Source organism: Chionomys nivalis, chromosome 6 (genome assembly GCF_950005125.1).
Source record: "Chionomys nivalis chromosome 6, mChiNiv1.1, whole genome shotgun sequence".
In the NCBI taxonomy this organism is placed as follows: domain Eukaryota; kingdom Metazoa; phylum Chordata; class Mammalia; order Rodentia; family Cricetidae; genus Chionomys; species Chionomys nivalis.
Genome location: NC_080091.1, coordinates 67,999,443 through 68,019,115, shown reverse-complemented (window position 1 = coordinate 68,019,115; position 19,673 = coordinate 67,999,443). Strand labels below are relative to the sequence as shown.

At 46.2% G+C, this 19,673-nt stretch overlaps 1 protein-coding gene across 4 annotated transcripts in view; it reads left to right on the top strand.

Moving 5' to 3' along the window:
* The window catches only part of Rbm47 (RNA binding motif protein 47), a 136,547-nt gene that overhangs the window by 46,253 nt on the left and 70,621 nt on the right, over window positions 1-19,673 (top strand). For all 4 annotated transcript variants that reach the window (XM_057772953.1, XM_057772956.1, XM_057772952.1 and 1 more), the window contains one exon: window positions 12,215-12,297. The gene's annotated coding sequence lies outside the window, so the exon portion shown is untranslated. The remainder of the gene's footprint in view (window positions 1-12,214; window positions 12,298-19,673) is intronic.

Genomic DNA, 19,673 nt, shown 5'->3' with positions numbered 1-19,673 from the left:
TCCTCTTCTTCCTTCTCCCTCCCTCCTCCTCTTCCTTTTTCTTTTGGACACGTAGCCCAAGCTACCCTTGAGCTCACTACTGTGCACCATCTCACTAGGTGCTGTGTAGGGCTGGAGTTAGAACCCAGGACTTCCAGCACTCTGTAGACAGAGCTACGTCCTGAGCCTGGTCCTGCATCTTCCATGTGGTGAATCCAGATTGTCTTATGCTGCTGAAATTTCTGTCAGATTCCGACCCTGTTAGGAAATTCCTGGAGAATTGTGCAAACTACAAGGGCTCCGGGTGTTTGGCCAACAGCATTTTGGCTGACTCATCAGGCTCTCAACTGTGTGCCTCTCTGGAGTCTGGAGGAAAATCAGAGCGAAGGCAACGTTCCCAAAGTGAGCGTGTGGTTGGGAGCTACTGGGTGGATAATGTTCCCAAAGTGGGTGGGTGGCTGGGAGTGATTTCACAGACGTGATTCTCATGGCTGTCCAGTTAGACGTAATTTAGAAGGGAAAAGAAAGGTAAATATTAAGATAGTCTTAACCATGTGGTTTTTTTTGTTTTTTTTTTTTTTTTTTTTTTAAATTTTAAGATTACTTAGTTTTGGTTTGTTGTGCATGAGCATCAGCTTGGGGCCTCTTTTGTGCCATCAGACAGAACTGGGAACTGAGGAATCACAGGCAAGCGTTCTTTCTTCCACCGTAAATGCTGACTTTGAAGGCCACAACCCACCCCCCTTCATGCTAACGCATCTTCCCGATTTGGGTGGGGCCCTGCAAGATGATGGGGTGATAGCCAATGAACTTCAGGCGGGTTTTGCTGAGTCAGGACTTTGCCCTGGTGCTGGTTGCCCATGGTGAACTGCCAAATAGGATTGTCTGGGCACAGCCTCTACAGTTCTGAAGTGGGAGATGTTTGTAAACACTGGCTCAACACCTGGCTTTCCTTCTTCTTTTTTGCTTTTTTTTTAGATTATTGCAATTAAATTTTATGGTACAACTTCTGTTTTCATTTTTTTTTTAGTTTTCTTTTTTCTTTAGTGTCCAAAGCAGTGTTGCTTTTCCTTTCTGTAGGTAGAATCTCATCCTGCACAGACTGGACTTGAACTATTGATCTTCTTGCCTCTACCTCTCTAATGCCAGGGTTAGAGGGATGCATCACCATGCCTGGCATCGTGTTCATACATACGTGCCATTGTATTTTGCTCATATTCTGCCCACAGCCCCCTTTTGTAGCATGAATATTCAAAACCCAAAGCCAGATATAGAGGTTAAAGCTCAAGACCAAAGAAGCAGAACAGTAAGCTATGAGAGAGACCTTTTACATCGACCACTGCTCAGACTGAAGGGGGTCCTCAGACTGCCCAGACTGCACTGTGTCTCCACCAAACCTCAGACTGCACACTCCAGTGAGTTCCTGTTTCCTCCTCTTTATACTCCTCTCTCTGTCCAGTCATATCGCTTCTGTCTCCCCCTCCCTTGTGCTGGGATTAAAGGTGTGTGACTCCTAAATTCTGGGATTAAAGGTGTGACCCACCACCACCTGGATCTGTTTCTGAATCAAGTGTAGCTCAGGTGGCCTTCAACTCACAAAGATTCCTCTGTCTCTGTTCCTGAGTCTTGGGATTAAATGTGTGTGACACCACTGCCTGGCCTTTAGTGGTTTAGCATTGCACTCTGATCTTCAGATGAACTTTATTTATTAAAATACAAATAAATATCACTACACCCTCTCTTTCCCGAAATAGTCCTGTTTTTGCTTTCATGTCATGTAAATATCATAAAAAATGAAGTACTTGTCTTTGTATCTGGCTTATTTTAATTAACATCATTATCTCGAGTTTCATCACTCCTGCAAATGACATTTGTCTGTTCTTTCTCCATTGCATCTATGTAGGTCCTTTTCTTTATCGATTTGCTTGGGGCTGGGTATCTAGAATGATTCCGTTTGGCTGTTGAGTATGGTGGTACAACTAACACAGATGGGTTAGACTCTCTGGCGTGCTTACTTAGAGGCCACTTGGGTCAGGTGGTCATCCTGCTTTCCACAGTGGCCATGACTTTTCATTCTTGGCTGACTCTCTCTTGTGATTTTATTGAGCTACTAGGTTGTGTCCCGTGCCATCCCACCAGGAATGCTAAGGTGAAGTGAACAGAGACAATAACTCTGATTCCGTGGAGGCCACTGCTGCGGACAGCTGAGCACTAACTGAACTTGGCCAGTATTTAAGAGTACCCAATTTTGGCTGGGAGGAAAGGGCTTCTTTGAGCAATTGGCATTTGACTGAGTGAGACTGGAGGAGTTGAGTTAGCTCTAGCTACTGGTGAAATAAAATGCTGCTGACCGTGTTATGGTAGAAGGTCCCCAAGTGGCTGCAGTGAGCAGCGGGCCACGAGGAGCTGTGGTGGTAAAATGCAGTGGTTCCCCAAGTGGCCCACGGACCATGAGAGGCACCAGATTGCAGGCAGGGAGCCATGTGGCAGGTGAGAGACAGATGGAGAGGCATGCCATGCAGAGTGAAGTTGGATATTTATTTAGCAGGTTATGGAGGGGAAAGGGGGAAGGGAGAAGAGCAGAGAGAGAAGCAGAGAGAAATAAGGGGGGGGAAGGGGAGAAGTAGGGAGAAGGGAGCGAGGCAGCTCAAAAGAGTGTAAACAGAAAGGAAGAGAAGAGACTCAGACTGGAAGTAGGATCTGCCTGCCTCGCTGGTGGACATGGGAGGGAGTGGGCGGGGTTTGTCTCTTAAAGGGACAGGACAGACCATTACATTCTCATCTCTTTTTTATAATAAAAATGCGGGAGGTTAGGCACAACAGGTTAAAGAAATTGGAACAGCAGATTCTCAAGACTGCTTCCTGCTTATTTGTGGGTGTCGTCTTGAGGGGAGAACCTGAGAAAGCTGGGTGCTGGTCACATCCTGGTTTGTGGTATGGAAATGTCTGGTGCCTCTTACACCTGTTTAAGGTACTGGCAGAACAGAGGACAAAGTTAAGTTTAGGAAAAAAAAAATTTAGGACCAGGGAATTGAGAGGGGTGTATCTGACCTGTTTAAGGTGGATCCTTTAATTTGGCTCCCTGGAACTCACAAGAATTTTTGGATTTGTGGAAACATAAGTTTTAAACATATGCGTTATATAAACAGTAGCATATTTATGTCAGAATGACTGTGGCAGATGTTTTTGCACAATGAAAAGTATTTTTAAGACTATGAAAGGCAGCATGAGAGAGAAATTTGATAGCTTGTGTTTGTCCTCACACCTTTATAACTTGCAGGCACACACCTTAATAACTTGTATTTGTGTTTTACTGAAATTTGTTTGTTGAGGTTGTCCTTTTAAACTGACAAAACCTCTCAACTGTCGAACTGCATCAAAGATCTTTGAGAAGGATAAAATTTTACTTGAGGGGTTATTGATTAAAAAACAACAGAGAACTTAACTTGGTTGGCACCTAGAGCTACTCCTCCTCAGGGCCCTCCATGGCCACTGAGGGTTGAATTTGCCTTTTGCTGTTTAGCGTAGGGCCTGCCAGGCTCCAGAATATCCTGTGAGCTAAGAAATCTGTAGGAAGACAAACCTATCTTTATCTGAGCAGCTAGGCTGTTGATTCCAGCAATTCTGTCCACTGTCTGGAGATCTTCAGTTTAGATGAAAGGCAGTTTTTCCCAGTGGTCAGCACTTGGCAGTTGAAAAATAATTGTGAATGGACGTTTTGTGCCCATTTGTCTTCTGTCTTCTTTGGAGGAACTAGAATGCTGCTGCTAGGAGCCAACCTGTCCCTTTTTGTTATGAAAAGTTTTAATAATTAAATACTTAAATGCCATATTCCCCAGATCTCTGAACAGTCAAAGGCTGTTTGCTAGGTATAGATGAGTTATATATATAATTCATCTATATAGTATACAGTATAGAATCCACCTGGAGAGCTGGGTCTGAGCTTGACCGCATTGGCTCTCAAATTAATGGGTCTGAGCTTGACCGCATTGGCTCTCAAATTAATGGGTAAGATTTATATTCGTAAAAAGACAGAAAGAAGAAAAAACTGCTTGCAATAGGTTAATAGCAGAACTGACAATAGTAGAGAACAGCTTAATCCATTTTAAATCAGGGTTGGATTACATATATAGTGGTTTTTTGTAAGAGACTTAAAAGTACAAACCAATTTAAAACATGAGACTTATTATTTTGTAGTCTGGAATGAGATACAGTGAACAGACAATTATAATATTTAACAGCAAACATAGGTGTATTTATGTACACATGTATACAAAGACACAGTGAACAGGAACTGGGCGAAGTGGATACTCTTTGTGGCCCTAACAAAGGCATGCCACTGTGTAAAACACACATGTAACGTAACAGAGTCAGCACTGGGAGACCAGGCAGGGAATACCTAAGTAAAGATGGCGGAACGTGGTCACCTGACCTGGCTCTCAGTTAAGAAGTGAGGGGGAAAGAGGGAAGGGAAGAAGGAAGAAGAGCAGAGAGAGGCAGAGAGGGGGAAGGGGAGAAGTGGGGAGAGGGGAGGCAGTAGCTGCCTCTTCAGGAGAGAGAGGGGAAGGTAAGAGACTCAGACTAGAAGCAGGAAGGAAGATCGGCCTGTCTAAGCATTGGGAGAAGTGGACAGGACAGAGCAGCATCTTTCATTTCTACAAATGATTAGCTTAGAGGATAGAAATAAAAAAAAATCAAAGATGAGTCCCAAACTGGCATGTCTCTACATACTGGGCAACAGTGGAAACCATTCTCCCCTTTGGCCTCTTCTCTTCCTTCTCTCCTATTCCCCTCTCCTCCCTCCCGTTCTTTTGACCAAAGGCTTTCTAGCTCTTTAGACTCTCCATCCTCCTAAGTGCTGGGATTACAGGCATCTATCACAACACTTGGCATTTCCCCAAGTCGTTTCAATGTGGGGCTATTTGAATCATGCCAGAATCCAACCAACACCCACATACACTATTGTGCCCGATACATTGCCAAGTTGCTCTTTAAAAGAAAGAGGTCTCAAGCTGGATTTGACAGCTGGTGCCTGCAACCCCAGCTCTTGGGCAATTGAGGCAGAAGGATCAGGAATTAAAGATCATCTTGCTACATACACATCAAGTTAGAAGCCGGTCTTGGCCACATGAGCAACATTGTCTCAGAAGAATAAAACATGTACAGAGGGAAGGAGACAGGAAGGGATGTCTGGGTGTGGCTGCTAGATTGTCAACTGTCACCTCTGGGATGGTGATGAGATAAAATGGATCACGGGACACTCAAGGTGGGACTGAGGTCCCTTAGCACATTTCTGAGATTTTTTTTTTTTTTTTTTGTGCCATAAACATTTTTGGTCCTTAGGTTCAGAGAGACACTTTTTTTTTTTGACACAAGATCTGGTGATGTAGCCCAGCCTCCAACTCTGCGCTTCTCCCAACTGAGATGAACCCCTAAGCTGGTGGAACAGCTCTCTGGAGTCCATTGTTTCTGTGTGAACTCACAGACACCAGATCCCTCATACACCTGCTTTCTCAGCGGCAGAACAAAGGCCCCCACGGGCCTCTGATCTCAGAGACTGGCTTGCAGAGGTTGCTCACCTACCACGGTCACTCTGGGATTTGACAAATACATGAGCTTTTGTTATTAGAAGAAGGACTTGAGGCAGACCTAAGGAAGGACTTGAGGGTGTTGTTGAAACTAATTTAATTAAAGGATTGAAGTCAGATCAAGCGAGAGCCTTCCACTTTTCAAATGTTAAGTGTTGACTAGGGGTGGCCCTGCTTCAGGGGTGGGGCAGATAGATACATGAATATGCATGCTTATGGTAATTTCTATGTAAGAAGACGAGGAAAGAGTGGGAAGGAACGGAGTGTAGGACCATAGGGCGTATTGACAGGCTCTTTTATTTATTTATTTATTTATTTGTTTATTTATATTTTTGATTTTTTCGAGACAGGGTTTCTCTGTAGCTTTTTGGTTCTTGTCCTGGAACTAGCTCTTGTAGACCAGGCTGGCCTCGAACACACAGAGATCCGCCTGCCTCTGCCTCCCCAGTGCTGGGATTAAAGGCGTGTGCCACCACCGCCCAGCTGACAGGCTCTTTTAATTTTTTGAAAAGATTTATTTATTATGTATACAGTATTCTGCAGGCAACTATGCCTGCGCACCAGAAGAGGGCACCAGATCTCATTAAGGATGGTCGTGAGCCACCATGTGGTTGCTGAGAATTGAACTCGGAACCTCTGGAAGAGTAGCCAGTGCTCTTAACCACTAAAAAGAGTAGTGAGAAGCCAGCGTGGTGACTCAAACCTCCGTGTGTGTGTGCCAACAGGCTCGTGACAATCAGTGGATGGCTCTCAGGAGCTCTCCTTCCATCACGGGCTCTGGGAATCCAAACGAGGTCTTCAGTCTTGCACAGTAAGAGGGTTTTGAGCCATCTTGCCAGTTCTTCCCTTGTGAAGCTGGCCTCCCACTCAGGGCCCTCTGATTCAGCCCTTCCCCCCACCTCCCCAATTGCTGGGATTACATGCAGTCTGTGCTATTGCCCTCAGTAACATTTTCCATATAAAACAGTTGTTAAGGGCCTAGAGAGATGAAGACCTCTGGCTGCTCTTCCAGAGGATCTGGGTTCGATTCCCCACACCCACATGTGGGCTTACAACCATCTGTAACTCCAGTCTCGGGGAATCTGACCTCCTCTCTGGCTTCCCTGAGCACAGACACATGTATTGTGCACAGACATATATGCAGACAAATCACCTATACACATAAAATAAAAATTAACAAAAACCTTTTTGAAGAGTGTTCAGCTGGGCATGGTGGGGCACGCTTGTTATCTTGATACTTGGGAGGTAGAGGCATGAGGATCAGGGGTTCAAGGCAAGCTTCAGCCAATTCAAGGCCAGCCTAGGCTACATGCATGAGACCTTTTATTTGGGGTATTTATTTTTTTTGTGGAGTTTGTTTAGGGTGCATTTTTCAGAAAGATGAGCAATTTGGCCCTCCCTTCTTCCTTCCCACCCACCCCCTCGTTTTGTGTACATTTATTTTGTTTTGTTTTAGGGGACCGGAGTCTCTTGTAGCCTAGGCTGGTCTCAAACTCTGTAGCTAAGCATAAACTTAAACTCTTGGTCTATTTCCACCTTCTAAATGCTGGCGTTAGAGACCTGGACACCAACAAGGCTTCCGTCTTTTGCTTCCTAAACTAATGTCAAGCATTGCCCGTGACACCTGGATTCCCCAGGTTACTTTAAAAACAAAGTTGAGTACCACTTGGTTACTTTTGTTTCCTGGGTGCAGAGGTATCTCGGCACTCCTGAGTCACACCCGCAGAAGGAACCGGAACGTGCAATTCTGCTTTCTTGGCACTGACTTGCCTGGGCTCCGTGCTTGCTTCTGATAGGCTGTCTGGCTCCACCTTGCCAAAGTGAAAGTAGCTATCCAAATATTCCAATTCAATAGCAGTGAACACTGAGATTAAATCATCTATTCAATCTGTCAACCTCAACCCATATTATTTTGTGACAACCCAGTTTTCAAATGCCCCTAGCCACAATAGGGCGTGTCCCTCACAGAGACGCAGGTGGCCTCCCCACCCTCAGGCCTCCTGGTGGGCATCGGTACACAGGCTGAGCTTGCCGCCTGCTTTTGTGTTCAGGAACCACAAGAGGGCAGCTTGCCCAGAGAAACCAGGTAAGAAAGTACTGTTCTTCCGAGGGTGGAAGAGACTTTGGACTTTTTCTAAACGGTTCTTGCACAAGGAAGCCTTTTTACATCACAAGTCACTTTTGTGCACACAGAGAGAGGATGTGCTCAGGATAAGGTTAAGAAGAGCTCTTTCCTGCATATACTTCCCCCTTTCTTTGGATATAAATGTCCACCTCTTCACGTGGCGTTCTCCCCCACCCCCATCTTCCTTACCTTCAGTCTTTATTGCGGTATCGTTTATAGCTCATACATTGTGTGCGTGAGTGCATGTGTGTGTGCGTGCGTGTGTTCTCTGAGCATTTGTACCTGAAAGCCAGGTGTCTTACTCATTTTTGGTTTTTTTTTTTTTTTTTTTTTTTTTGGTTTTTCGAGACAGGGTTTCTCTGTAGCTTTGGTGCCTGTCCTGGAACTAGCTCTTGTAGACCAGGCTGTCCTCGAACTCACAGAGATCCGCCTGCCTCTGCCTCCCGAGTGCTGGGATTAAAGGCGTGCGCCACCACCGCCCGGCTTGTCTTACTCATTTTTGGAGGCTATCACTGCAGACAGCACATTTTGGGGGTCTCTCCCTACACACAGCACAGCACTCTGTTGGCTAGACTGGCTGACCAGTAGACGCCGGGATCTGCCTTTCTCTGCCCACTCTTCCGCGCCCCTTTACCCCTCCCCCACGTTTTAAGGTGACTAGTGTCTGTGGCTTTATATAGAGTGCTGGGAGCTGAGTGTCACCTTGTAGCTTTGGCTTTGCTTGGAGCTCTGTGTAGCCCAGGCTGGCCTCAAATGTACTGTCTCCTTCCTGACTCAGCCTTCCAGTGCTTGCCTGGCAAATGCCAGCTTCCTTGCCTGGCTTCTCTTTAGTCTGAAAATTCTATGTTCATTCGCAAATCTTACTTTTCAACACGTGATCTTAGCCCAAATGCTGAGAACCTGGGAGAGTCCCAAGGAAATCAAACCCAGCATATCCCCAGACAATATTTAGGTTTTTAACCCTTTGTTACCTTGTTTGTTGTTTTAGTCTGGCTCGTGTTCACTGAGAGGGAGAACAATCTTTAGTTACACGATAATTAGTTTCTCATTTGTTGTTTAATGTTTATCTGTGCTTTAATTAGCATTTGTTGCACTTACATATTTAGACTAATTAACTCTAGGAATCCTTCCTATGAGGGAAGTCTGCTTTCTGCCCTGCAAACTGACAGATACGTGAGGAAAAGAGGCCACAGTCACGCTTGAGTGGCGGGGGGGGGGGGAAGAAAGGACATTTATTTCTGATGGCTAAGGTAGTTTTTAAAGAAATACATTTTCCCACATGGGTACATGACTAAAATCCCAGCACTTAGGAGGAGGGACAGAGAGAACAGGAGTTCAAGGTCAGCCTCAGCTACATAGTTCTATCCTAGCCTGGGCTAATAATCAAGGCCGTTCCCGCATTTGTTTCCTTCCGTCTGTTTCTCCTTCCCTTTCTTCCTCTTTTCTCTTTTCTCTTCTCTTTCCCCCTTACTGTAAAAGGCAATGCTCCCACATCTGCCTATGATGCCTTGGGCAGTGTATGCACTGCTATGGTCGAACACACTGACCTCTTGAGTTCCACATCTCTAACTTCGACCCCAAGTGTCCCTGTGCCCGTGTACCTCAGCTCTCCTCCGCATTGTGGCCGGCATGCTCCTCCATGCGGCTGCAGGAAGCCAGTCTCCCTTCTCAGTTAGAAGTCTTCAGCAGCTTCCTGTGCCGTCAGATAGGAACTCCGGTTCCTCCGCTCATTCCGGCCCACTGTCCATCCCACTTGCCTAAGTGGGTACCATTCTCTTCTGTCCTGCCCTCCCCCGTGCGCTCTGGAAGATGTCCTCTCTCCACCCACCCTTCACCCTTGTCTCTTGGACACCCTGGCTCATCCTTTAGGACTTGACTCTCGCCTTCCTTGACTAGTCCAGCTAGAGAAGTCCTGCCTTCCTGGTGTCCTTCCGCGCTCCTTGTGCATGGTAGCTGGCCTCCCAGTTTTATAATGGCCTCCCTGAAATTCTTTGTCCTAGTCATCTGTTCCTGCCTAGAGAGCAGTGACTTTGTCTTTCTGATTCAACATTTCTAGCCTAGGACCTGAAAATATATACATTTTATCCACAGTTGCTGTTCCCTGGGTTTGGCAAAAAGGCCTGGTGTATGATCGGAGTTCATTTAATATGTGTTAAAAGTGTGAGTGGTGGGTGTTTTTAAATGTCCTGAAATGGTTTAGTCCGAGAATTGTGGATTGAAGAGCCATCACCGTAATCAAGTCAAGGTTATATTCTATATGACCTTATGGTACCACAGAGTTTCTAAATTTAATAGTTGCAGATAGAGTGTGTCCCCTTCCTTTGCCTGCTTTCCACCCCAGTCATTTAATTGCAAACTCAGCCCCCTCTGCTCATCTTTGTTGGCCTGCTGGTCCTGAGACATGCTGTGGGAGTGTGGGAAGTTGGCACTGATTGGTTCTTTTGGGTATAGGAAGAAGATATCTAGACGAGGACCTTTGACAGCAGGAGTCGATGTCCATAGTTGTCGAAGCTTGAATTCAAGATCAGAGCGTTCACAAATTGGGGTTTCCAGTGTCCTCTCTTTGGCTTGTGGATGGCTACCTTCTTTAATATTTTTTAAACACATTTATTTGTTGTTGGGTGGCAGGACATGTATGGAGGTCAGTTCTTTCCACCGTGTGGGGCCTAGGGATCAAACTCAGTTCTGGTAGTACTTGATGAACCATCATGATGACCCAAGATGGCTGTCTTCTTGCTGTGTCATCTGGTGGCTGGTGTCCTTATAACTTTTTCTTCTAAGGACTCCAGACGTTATGTCAGGACTCATCCCAGGATCTTATTTAACTAGGATCTGATCTCTATACAGCCCCCTTTTGAGCCACTGAGTCCCCCTTCTGAGCCAATGAGGCAGCAGGACTGAATCCTGTGAGGCAGGGCTTCAGCTTCCACCAATGAGACAGCAGTACTGTGTATCCTGTAGGAGGCAGGGGCAGGGCTTCAGCCAATTTGGCAGCAGGACTATGTATCCTGTATAAGGCAGAGGCACTGACTCTCAGCACCTGTGGTTGCTTCCTTGTATCCAATTCCTGTTTTATAACATGTCAATAAAGAGGAGCCCAGGAACCTTCTGGGAGAGCCCAGTGTCTTCCAGTCAAATTATCTCTCTCCAAGTGCTTTGGTCTTGGGACCATCTTAAGAAACTAATGTATCAAAATGCCGGGTAGAACTTTGGTGTTTTTCTGTCTGGAAATCTGTCCCCTTGTTTTGATCTTTTGGGAAGCTGACCTGTGGGCTGCACACTTCCTTTGTCGAGGGTTTGGTGGACTGGGAGATAAAAGCCAAGTAATGACATGGCACCACCTCCGTTTGCTGTAAGCAAACAGTCGGGTTCTTTATTACCCTTCAAATGGGCACTCGTGACACAGGTTGGACTCAGAGAAGCGAGGCCTTGCCAAATGTCTGTGGGTCAAAGTTCTTTCAAGAACAGTATGCTAATCAAAAGTTCAAGCTTAGTTAGCCTGGCCCCTGCATTGGGGAGAACTTTGGAATAAATGATTACTGAGTTGGAGCGGGAGTTATCACACTTCATAATTTCTTCCTCAGAGGCTGGCTGCAGGAGTGAGCAGGAGTGAGGCTCTTGCCACATCAATTCATTCTCGGTGGAGTGGTATTATAAAATAAAACCTGCTGCACAGAACCTGGCTACTCAAAAGGGTTTTAGTGGCCATAAAATGCTGAACAGTTAGGGAGGCCTCTCTGTGTGAGCATAAAAGCCTGCTTGTAAAGGGCACGCAAAGTTGGAGGACTGTATAGACCCCTTACCCATCTTGATGTCTCTTACATACAATCACAGCACTTGGGAGTTGGAGGCAGGAAGATCGGGAGTTCAAGGCCAGCCTCACCACACAGTAGGTCAGAAGCCAGCCTGGGCTATATGAGACCTGGTCACAAATCAAAGCAAGATAAGACAAATGCCCAAGACTACCCAGTTTGCAGGCAGTAGAGCTGAGTTTGTCACCTTGTTGAATCTGTAGGGTTCTCCTCTCGATTCTTCCTCTCCTTGTCAGAGTGAGACGTTTTCCCCTTGAATGTCATACAGCTAATATGAGTAGCATTGTAAACCCGTCAAAAGGATGTCATTTCTTTTCTTGGGAGAAAAGTCTCATAATGCTTGGCTATATTCCTGGTATGAATGAAAACACCATGTTTTGCTTCTCTTCTCTGCCATTCTTATCAGCAGTTCTTTAAAAAAAAGCAATCAAACGAAAGAGCTTTCTATTACATTTCTTTTCCATGTATAATATGTGGGGTGGGTGAGGGTGGGGAGCGTGTTCCATGGCCTACTCAGAAGAGGAGGGGTCAGTTCTCTGCTTCCATCAGATCAGTCCTCAGGGCTGAATGCAGCCTGTTGGGATTGACAGCAAGCGCCATTACTCTCTGAGTTTACTGGTTGCGCCATCTTGCTGGCCCCTATCAGGGGTTCTTGATAGACTCCTCGTTAGCATGTTTGGGTTACTAATGTCATCTTCTCCATTTCACAGCTCAGGTAACAAGGAAATTAGAAGGACATCTTGCTCTGGGCCACCTAGCCTCACTTGGCAGTTCCCCAACTCACTGAAGTTTGGTAAGTTAAAGTGGCGTCGCCTTGACCACTGCTCGGATGAACATAGTACAAGTGTCCTGCCACTGTCGCCTCTGCCGCTGCCTCAGCTGCCTCCCCAGTTTTTCAACTAAGTCTCTATCATTTTCTTTTATCAATAAAGTCTTGGGAGTCAGATGCTGGGGTGAAAACCTGCTAGCTCAGAGAGGCAGAGAAAATACCCAGCTGACCTTCCTCCTTTGCCAGTGTCCCAGAAAGAGGACTCTTTCCTATGCTGTTTGAAACAAAACTCCTTCAACCTGATGTCCCTCCTTTCTACTTCCTGTGCCTACCCCACCTCCCAACCTCCCCTCGTTCTACATGGTTACTTCCAGTCAACTCGTTGCTTACTCTGCCTCTTGACCCATGGTTGGTTTTATTTAAATAACGCAATCTCATGGTTCACAGTGTGATCAGATGTCCTGCAACACCCAAATCACCTTGTTTTGTTTTTACTAAACATCCCAGGCGCAGTCCCCTGTATGTTTGTAAACACCAATGTCCCAATAAGAGTGGAAAAAGGAATGATTTGTCTGTTTTGCTTAGTACTGTTTTAATGGGCACATTTAGTGGTGAGTTCATACTTTGACTTTCATTGGATTAGCCTTAACTCGGCAATGCCACCCTCAGGACACCCCTACCAATCAACCCAAGAAGTTTGCAATTGGGGCGTACCTCATGGAGACTTAGATTCTGGGAATCCTTAAATAACCCACATGAAGTGTTCATAGGGTGCAGTGCACTTTTTTGGGGGGGTACTTAAATTTCAAGAGGTGACATTACCGCGCTGACTGAATTAATGGGAGCCATGTGCTTACCAAGTGGAAATTTTAGTACGAGAAGCAAAACCGGTACTAGCGGTGTGGAAAATGACAGCTGAGTTGTGCTGTAGAATAAGCAGGCCCTTCCAGATCACATGGCCTCACACACATGCACACACAGGTACCTACCCATGCACCCCCACACAGGAGCCCACGAAAACATGCACATACATGCCTGCAGACTACACGCACACAGTGGAGAAAGAAAACAAATGAGGTTCTGATGTCCGGAGCCAGAGGTTGACCATCAGGGACGGTCCGGAACTTAAGTGACATTTCAGCAGACTCCGAGGTAAAAGAATGGTTTAATAGGGAGAGGAGGGCTGGGGACTGGTGACACTGACTGGGGCAGTCACGTGAGGATCACAGCATAAACCACAAGCACCAGTAGCAAGGAGTAACACAAACCTAATGGGTCCAGGTGGAGCAGAGTGGCTTCAGGTGTAGAACAAGAGTTAAATTTCTGGAAGAATCTTTGATGTCCTTCAAAAGACAGATTTCAAGCCATGGTTCAGATGTTGTCGCTGCTATGTTTGGAGTTCAGACAGAACTCTTTCCAAGTCGGTCACCATTATTCCTGGAGCTGGGTCCCGCATCTGGTTTTCTTGTGAATCCTCTCAATTCCCCTCACCTGCCTCTCTCATGACAGCAGCCAGCTTCTACTGAGAGGTCTGCCTTGCCAACCATGGGCTCCTTTTTCTGATTTACTCTGTTTTAATGGAATCCGGCAAAGGTGTTCATTAGCTTAGTCCAGTTATCCCCACCAAAGACTGCATGGGAAAAAGTCAATGGTGTTGAGTGGAGCACCTGCCCTCAACTCCTTGACTCTGCCTCTTGGGCCTGTTTTCCACCTCAATGCTCTATGCTAGTATCGTCCATCAGAAGCACTGTTCAAGTCAATGTTGTGGCACAGGTTTGTAATCCCAGAACTTCAGAGAGGAAGACAGGAGTTCAAGGCCATCCTCAGTTATAAAACCAGAATGAGCTGTGTGAAACCCTGTTCCAAAAAAGGAACACTCTATCTATCTGTCTGTCTGTCTGTCTGTCTGTCTGTCTGTCTATCATCTATTATCTATCTATTATATATCTATCCATCATCTATTTTATCTATCTATCCATCCATCTATTCTATCTACCTATTCTATCAATCTGTCTATCTATCTATCTATCTATCTATCTATCTATCTATCTATCTATCATCTATCTATCCATCTATCTATTCTATCTATCTATCTCTATCTATCTATCTATTCTATCCCCACCATATATATGCTTAAAACATGAATATGGGAGAGAGAAGGGGGATGGGGGACTCTCACTCTGAATTGATCCTCTCAAGCCTGACAGTTTCTAAGGCAGCGATGAATCTGAGGGTTCCTTTGCTCTTTGGCATTGATCAAAGCTAGATCTTCTCAGCATGTTTATAATCTCTCTCCAGCACCTGCCTCTGAGAATTTTACCTTAGTCTGAGATCAGAGCCATCAGTTTCCAAGCAGAAGAAAACCTGAACTTTTATTATGAACTATTTGTTTCTTCTTTGGTTGTAACTTAAACAACAATACCGTGTGTGTGTGTGTGTGTGTGTGTGTGTGTGAGAGAGAGAGAGAGAGAGAGAGAGAGAGAGAGAGAGAGAGAGAGAGAGGAAGGGGAGTCAGAGTTCCTGATGGGAACTTCAGATTACATAGTTGAACATCTTGAGTCCTTACCCTTTCCAAACAATTGTCTTTTAGATGCCGCCGTTCCAAGGAAATTCATGGATTAGGAGATAGGTAATCTACTAGTTGAAAATGTGAGTTGTGTTTGAAATGGAGAAAAAGTGAGCACATAGGACAGTTCTTTTTTTTAAATTTTGTGTGTTTGTGTGTGTGCATTTGTAGGGGCATGTGCATGCATGCCCTGTCACGCGTGACGGTCAGACAACCACTTTCGGGGTGGCTCTCGCGTGACGGTCAGACAACCACTTTCGGGGTGGCTCTCGCGTGACGGTCAGACAACCACTTTCGGGGTGGCTCTCGCGTGACGGTCAGACAACCACTTTCGGGGTGGCTCTCGCGTGACGGTCAGACAACCACTTTCGGGGTGGCTCTCGCGTGACGGTCAGACAACCACTTTCGGGGTGCTTCTCGCCTATCATTTTGGTCCCAGGATCAAACTCAGGTCCCCCGGCTTGGTGGCAAGCACTCTTAGCCACTGAGCCGCGTCACCAGGATTTTTGTTGCTGTGGTGGTGGTTGTCGTTCAATGGCTGACTGGTTGTGGTCCCGAACTGAAGCTCAGCCAGTGAAATGACAAAGCTCTCAGGACAGCTTTCCATACGACCCCTAAACTCGGTTGGAGAACGATTCTTCAGAAAACAACCCTCTCTTTTCATTTCCAGAAGGCATCTGGAGGTGAGGGCCCTCACGTTGCACAATCCGTGTGGCTTATAACGAGGGAAACTTGGTAAGAGCAAACATCCCCAAAGGTCAGACAGAACTGAGCAGACTGTCTTTTGTTTAGAGTGCACCAGGAGGGTCCTGTCACAGAATGTCCCTGGGTTGCTCCAAACACTCTCGGAAGAGAGGTTCTAGAAGCAAATTTTCGTCTGCTTCTGTGTTTTAACAGAATAGCTGTTTGCTTAGCACACAGCAGTGGTATTTACTATATACAGTGTAACGTTAATACAAAGAAAGGGCGAGGGGAAGACTCAGTTCAACTTGAAACCTGCCCAGGCCCACTGTAGGCAAGATTCTGAGGACTGTGCAGGGGATTATCCCAGCAAACAAGGTCTCTGCGGCAGGATCCAAGAAAAGCCACAAGTTAATAGGAAGTACGAACATTAAGTGTTAACAGCACCCCAAAGTAAATATTCGGAGCCTTCATGTGCATTTCTTGGAAGAGGATGCAGCTGCACTGTAGACTGCATTGCACTATGAAGCCCTAGCCCCAGCATCTCACAAAGCTACCTGCAGTGGTCCATGGTCGGCAATCCCAGCACTTGGAAGGTGGAAGAAAGCCAACCAGAACAGTAGCATCCTCGGCTTCATAAGGCGCTTGAGACTAATCTGGGATATAGAGACCCTATTTTTTCTTTAAGTTTTAAGTCTTTTCTCATTTTACACACCAATTCCAGTTCCCTCTCCCTTTCCTCCTCCTGATCCCTTCACCTTCCATCCCTCCCTCATCCACTCCTCATAGGGGGTAAGGCTTCCCATGGGGAGTCAACAAAGTCTAGAACATCACTTTGAGGCAGGACCAAGGCCCTCCCTCCAGTGTCTAGGCTGAGCAAGGTATCCCTCCACAAGGAATAGGCTCCAAAAATCCAGTTCAAGCACTACGGATAAATCCTAGAGACCCTTTTTATTTAAAAAAAAAATCATCCACAAAACTTTCATAGCTCCTATAATTCCTTTAGCCACCTCTTCTCTGATGACTTGCTTGTCACCAAGTGAGATAGCCCATTTCCAAAATGAAAATGACAGAAAGGCAGATAGGAGAGCCACAGCTTACCCAGTCATGTGGCAGACAAGGGGATGTTGACTTACAGTGGAAGTCTGTCTTCTACAAGGAAGAGGTTCATTCCACTCTGCCCAGGAAAAGGAAAACTGGGCACCCACGAAACGTGTGTTTCTTGGCAGAGTAGCAGGTTGGTGGTTCCATGCTTCGTGGAAGTGCATTTAATGGTTTGGAGAGTAGGAAAACAACTCCCAAGTTATGAGGCTGAATAATTCGGGTAAGGTCAGCAGCAACCCTGTAGGCACATTTCATGGGTGACATTCAAGTGTCAGCAGTGGGCTTGGGAACATAGCTAAGTCATAGAGAACTTGCCTAGTATGGAGCAGGCTCGGGGTTCAGTCCCCACTACCACAAATGTCAGCCCTGAAGCTCCCAGGAACTGCCAGGAGTCTTCATGTCAGTCATTAGAGTGCACCAGACTCAAGACTTCCTGAAAGTATCCGAAAACAGGTTGCTCCCAGATATGTTTGTGGCTCCCACATCAAGGACGGACAAACAGAACTCCCGACCTGCACTTCAACCATGCTCACTGGTATCAATGCTAGAATTAGATGGGGGAAAAAGACAGCTACAGGACAGCCACACTGATTTCATCCAGAATGACAAAATTATGCATCCTGGGGCATTGTTGAAACTGAGACCCAAGGTCGTCAGTACCCAAGGCACTGGGAAGCAAAGAGGGAGCTGGCCAGCCCCAGGTGCCGGGAATGAGTGGTGGTTCTACTCATTAGGCCTTTAAACCTAACCTTGTCAGCATTTACTGAGGGTTTTTCCATTTCCACATGTGTAATCCATCACCAAGCGATTGTCCAAGCCCTGGGGTATTGGCGTGAGAAGGAGCCCTAGAGATGCTGAGACTAACAAAAATCAATGCATTGAGTACTGATTATGTGCCAGGCACACGTTTTTATTCATCTCTCCCACTTGGCTGGAGTCATCTTATCCTTACACTAATCCCACCAAGAGGGATAGGGACCTGGGCATGATGGCATGCACCTGTAACACCAGTACAGGGGGCTGGAGGCAGGAGGAGAGAGTAAGAACTCAAGGCCTGCCTGGCTATGCAGTAAGACCCTGTCTCGGCAAAACAAAATAAGCAAACACCAGCTTTGCTGGCGTGTATCTGCAGTCCCAACACTCAGAGCATAGCAGCAGGTGAACCAGGAGTTCATGGCCAGCCTTGGCTACACAGGCTTTTAAGACCGGCCTGCGCTATGTGAGACCCTGTTTTAACCCCCAACGCCCCTTCAAAAAATGGTTCTGAACCGTGAATTCCAGGAAGATATTCAAAGCACAGAACACGTCAAGGGCAGCAGGAGCCTAGAGAATGTGCTCTTTAACCACTCGCTCTTCAGAAGGCTGAGGGACCTCCAGAAAGGACACGCTTTGGGCGTCCCAGCCAACCCCAGATGTTCTCTAGCCTGCATCAGTGGGAATGACAAACTGTGCTGCAGGCGACAGAGTCTAGACCCTGAGATACAAAACCAGGCAGCCAGAGCTCAGTAGGTAAAATGTGACAAGTCCGCGAGGTTCATCTTGAACTTCAGCCTTTGGTCATCAGGGAACTGCCTAGAACCGTAAACCAGGGTGGCTCAGATCTGGATCCTCCCCACCCCTCTGCCCCATGGGCATCTTGCTGTGCTTTGGACTTCAAATCTGTGTCCAACCACCTACACCTCTGAGTTAGCTCTGATAGGAGCCTAGACATCGGTAATTTTAAAGACGCCCCAATTGAGCACGTCCCATGTGACCAATTGAGCACGTCCCATGTGGGCGAACAGCAGTTTAGACTCTTTTTTTTTTTTTTTTTTTGGTTTTTTTCGAGACAGGGTTTCTCTGTGGTTTTGGAGCCTGTCCTGGAACTAGCTCTTGTAGACCAGGCTGGTCTCGAACTCACAGAGATCCGCCTGCCTCTGCCTCCCGAGTGCTGGGATTAAAGGCATGCACCACCACCGCCCAGCCAGCAGTTTAGACTCTTGCGTTCTAGCCTGGCAAACTGTTCTTTCCTGTGTTTCCTTTGTGATCTGTGGAAATGGGTGGGGCTGGCTTTGAAAACCTTCTGACTCCTAGGAAAAAGCCATTGCCTAGGATGGTGGAGTTCTGCCCTAACATAGAGCTGCTGCTTATACGGGTTCCATGAACCACAACAAAAAATCCTCTTGACAAGAGGCTGGATGTTGTAAGCAGGCCATTTGTTTGTTCCCGGCTGTCCAGACTCCTGAAATAGCCACACAGAAATTGTATTAATTAAATCACTGCTTGGTCAATTACTTTTTTTAAAAAATATTTATTTATTATGTATACAATGTTCTGTCTGTATGCCTGCAGGCCAGAAGAGTGTACCAGACCTCATTACAGATGGTTGTGAGCCATCATGTGGTTGCTGGGAATTGAACTCAGGACCTTTGGAAGAGCAGGAAACGCTCCCAACCACTGAGCCATCTCTCCAGCCCTTGGTCAATTACTTAAGCATAATTGCTAGCTAGCTCTTACATCTAGAATAACCTATCTCCATTATTTTATGTTTTACCATGAGGCTTGTGGCCTACCAGCAAGGTTTCAGCATGTCTGTCTCCAGCAGTGTCTCCATGGCTTCTCCCTCGCTCTGCCTTCCTTCTCCCAGCATTCAGTTTAGTTTTCCCCGCCTAGCTCTGCTCTACCCTATCAGGCCAAGCCACTTTCTTTATTAACCAATGATATTCATAGCATACAGAGGGGAATACCACATGAGCTGGAGCAATGGCTTAGTGGTTAAGAGCACTGCCTGTTCTTCCAGAGGACCCAGGTTCAATTCCTATATGGTGGCTTACAACTGTAACCCCAGTTCCAGGGCATTCAGTGACTTCTTCTGACCCTTGAAGGAACCAGTGCACTTGGCAGGAAAAATGCTCAGACACATAAAAATAAATAAATTGTCTTTAGAAACCATCCTTACAACATTGCTCAGAACATAGAACTAGTTACTTTATAACTAAACTCTGCAGATTGCAAGGGGCTACATGCTACTGAAACAGCCTCAATGTGATGTTCACCTGAAATACAGTAA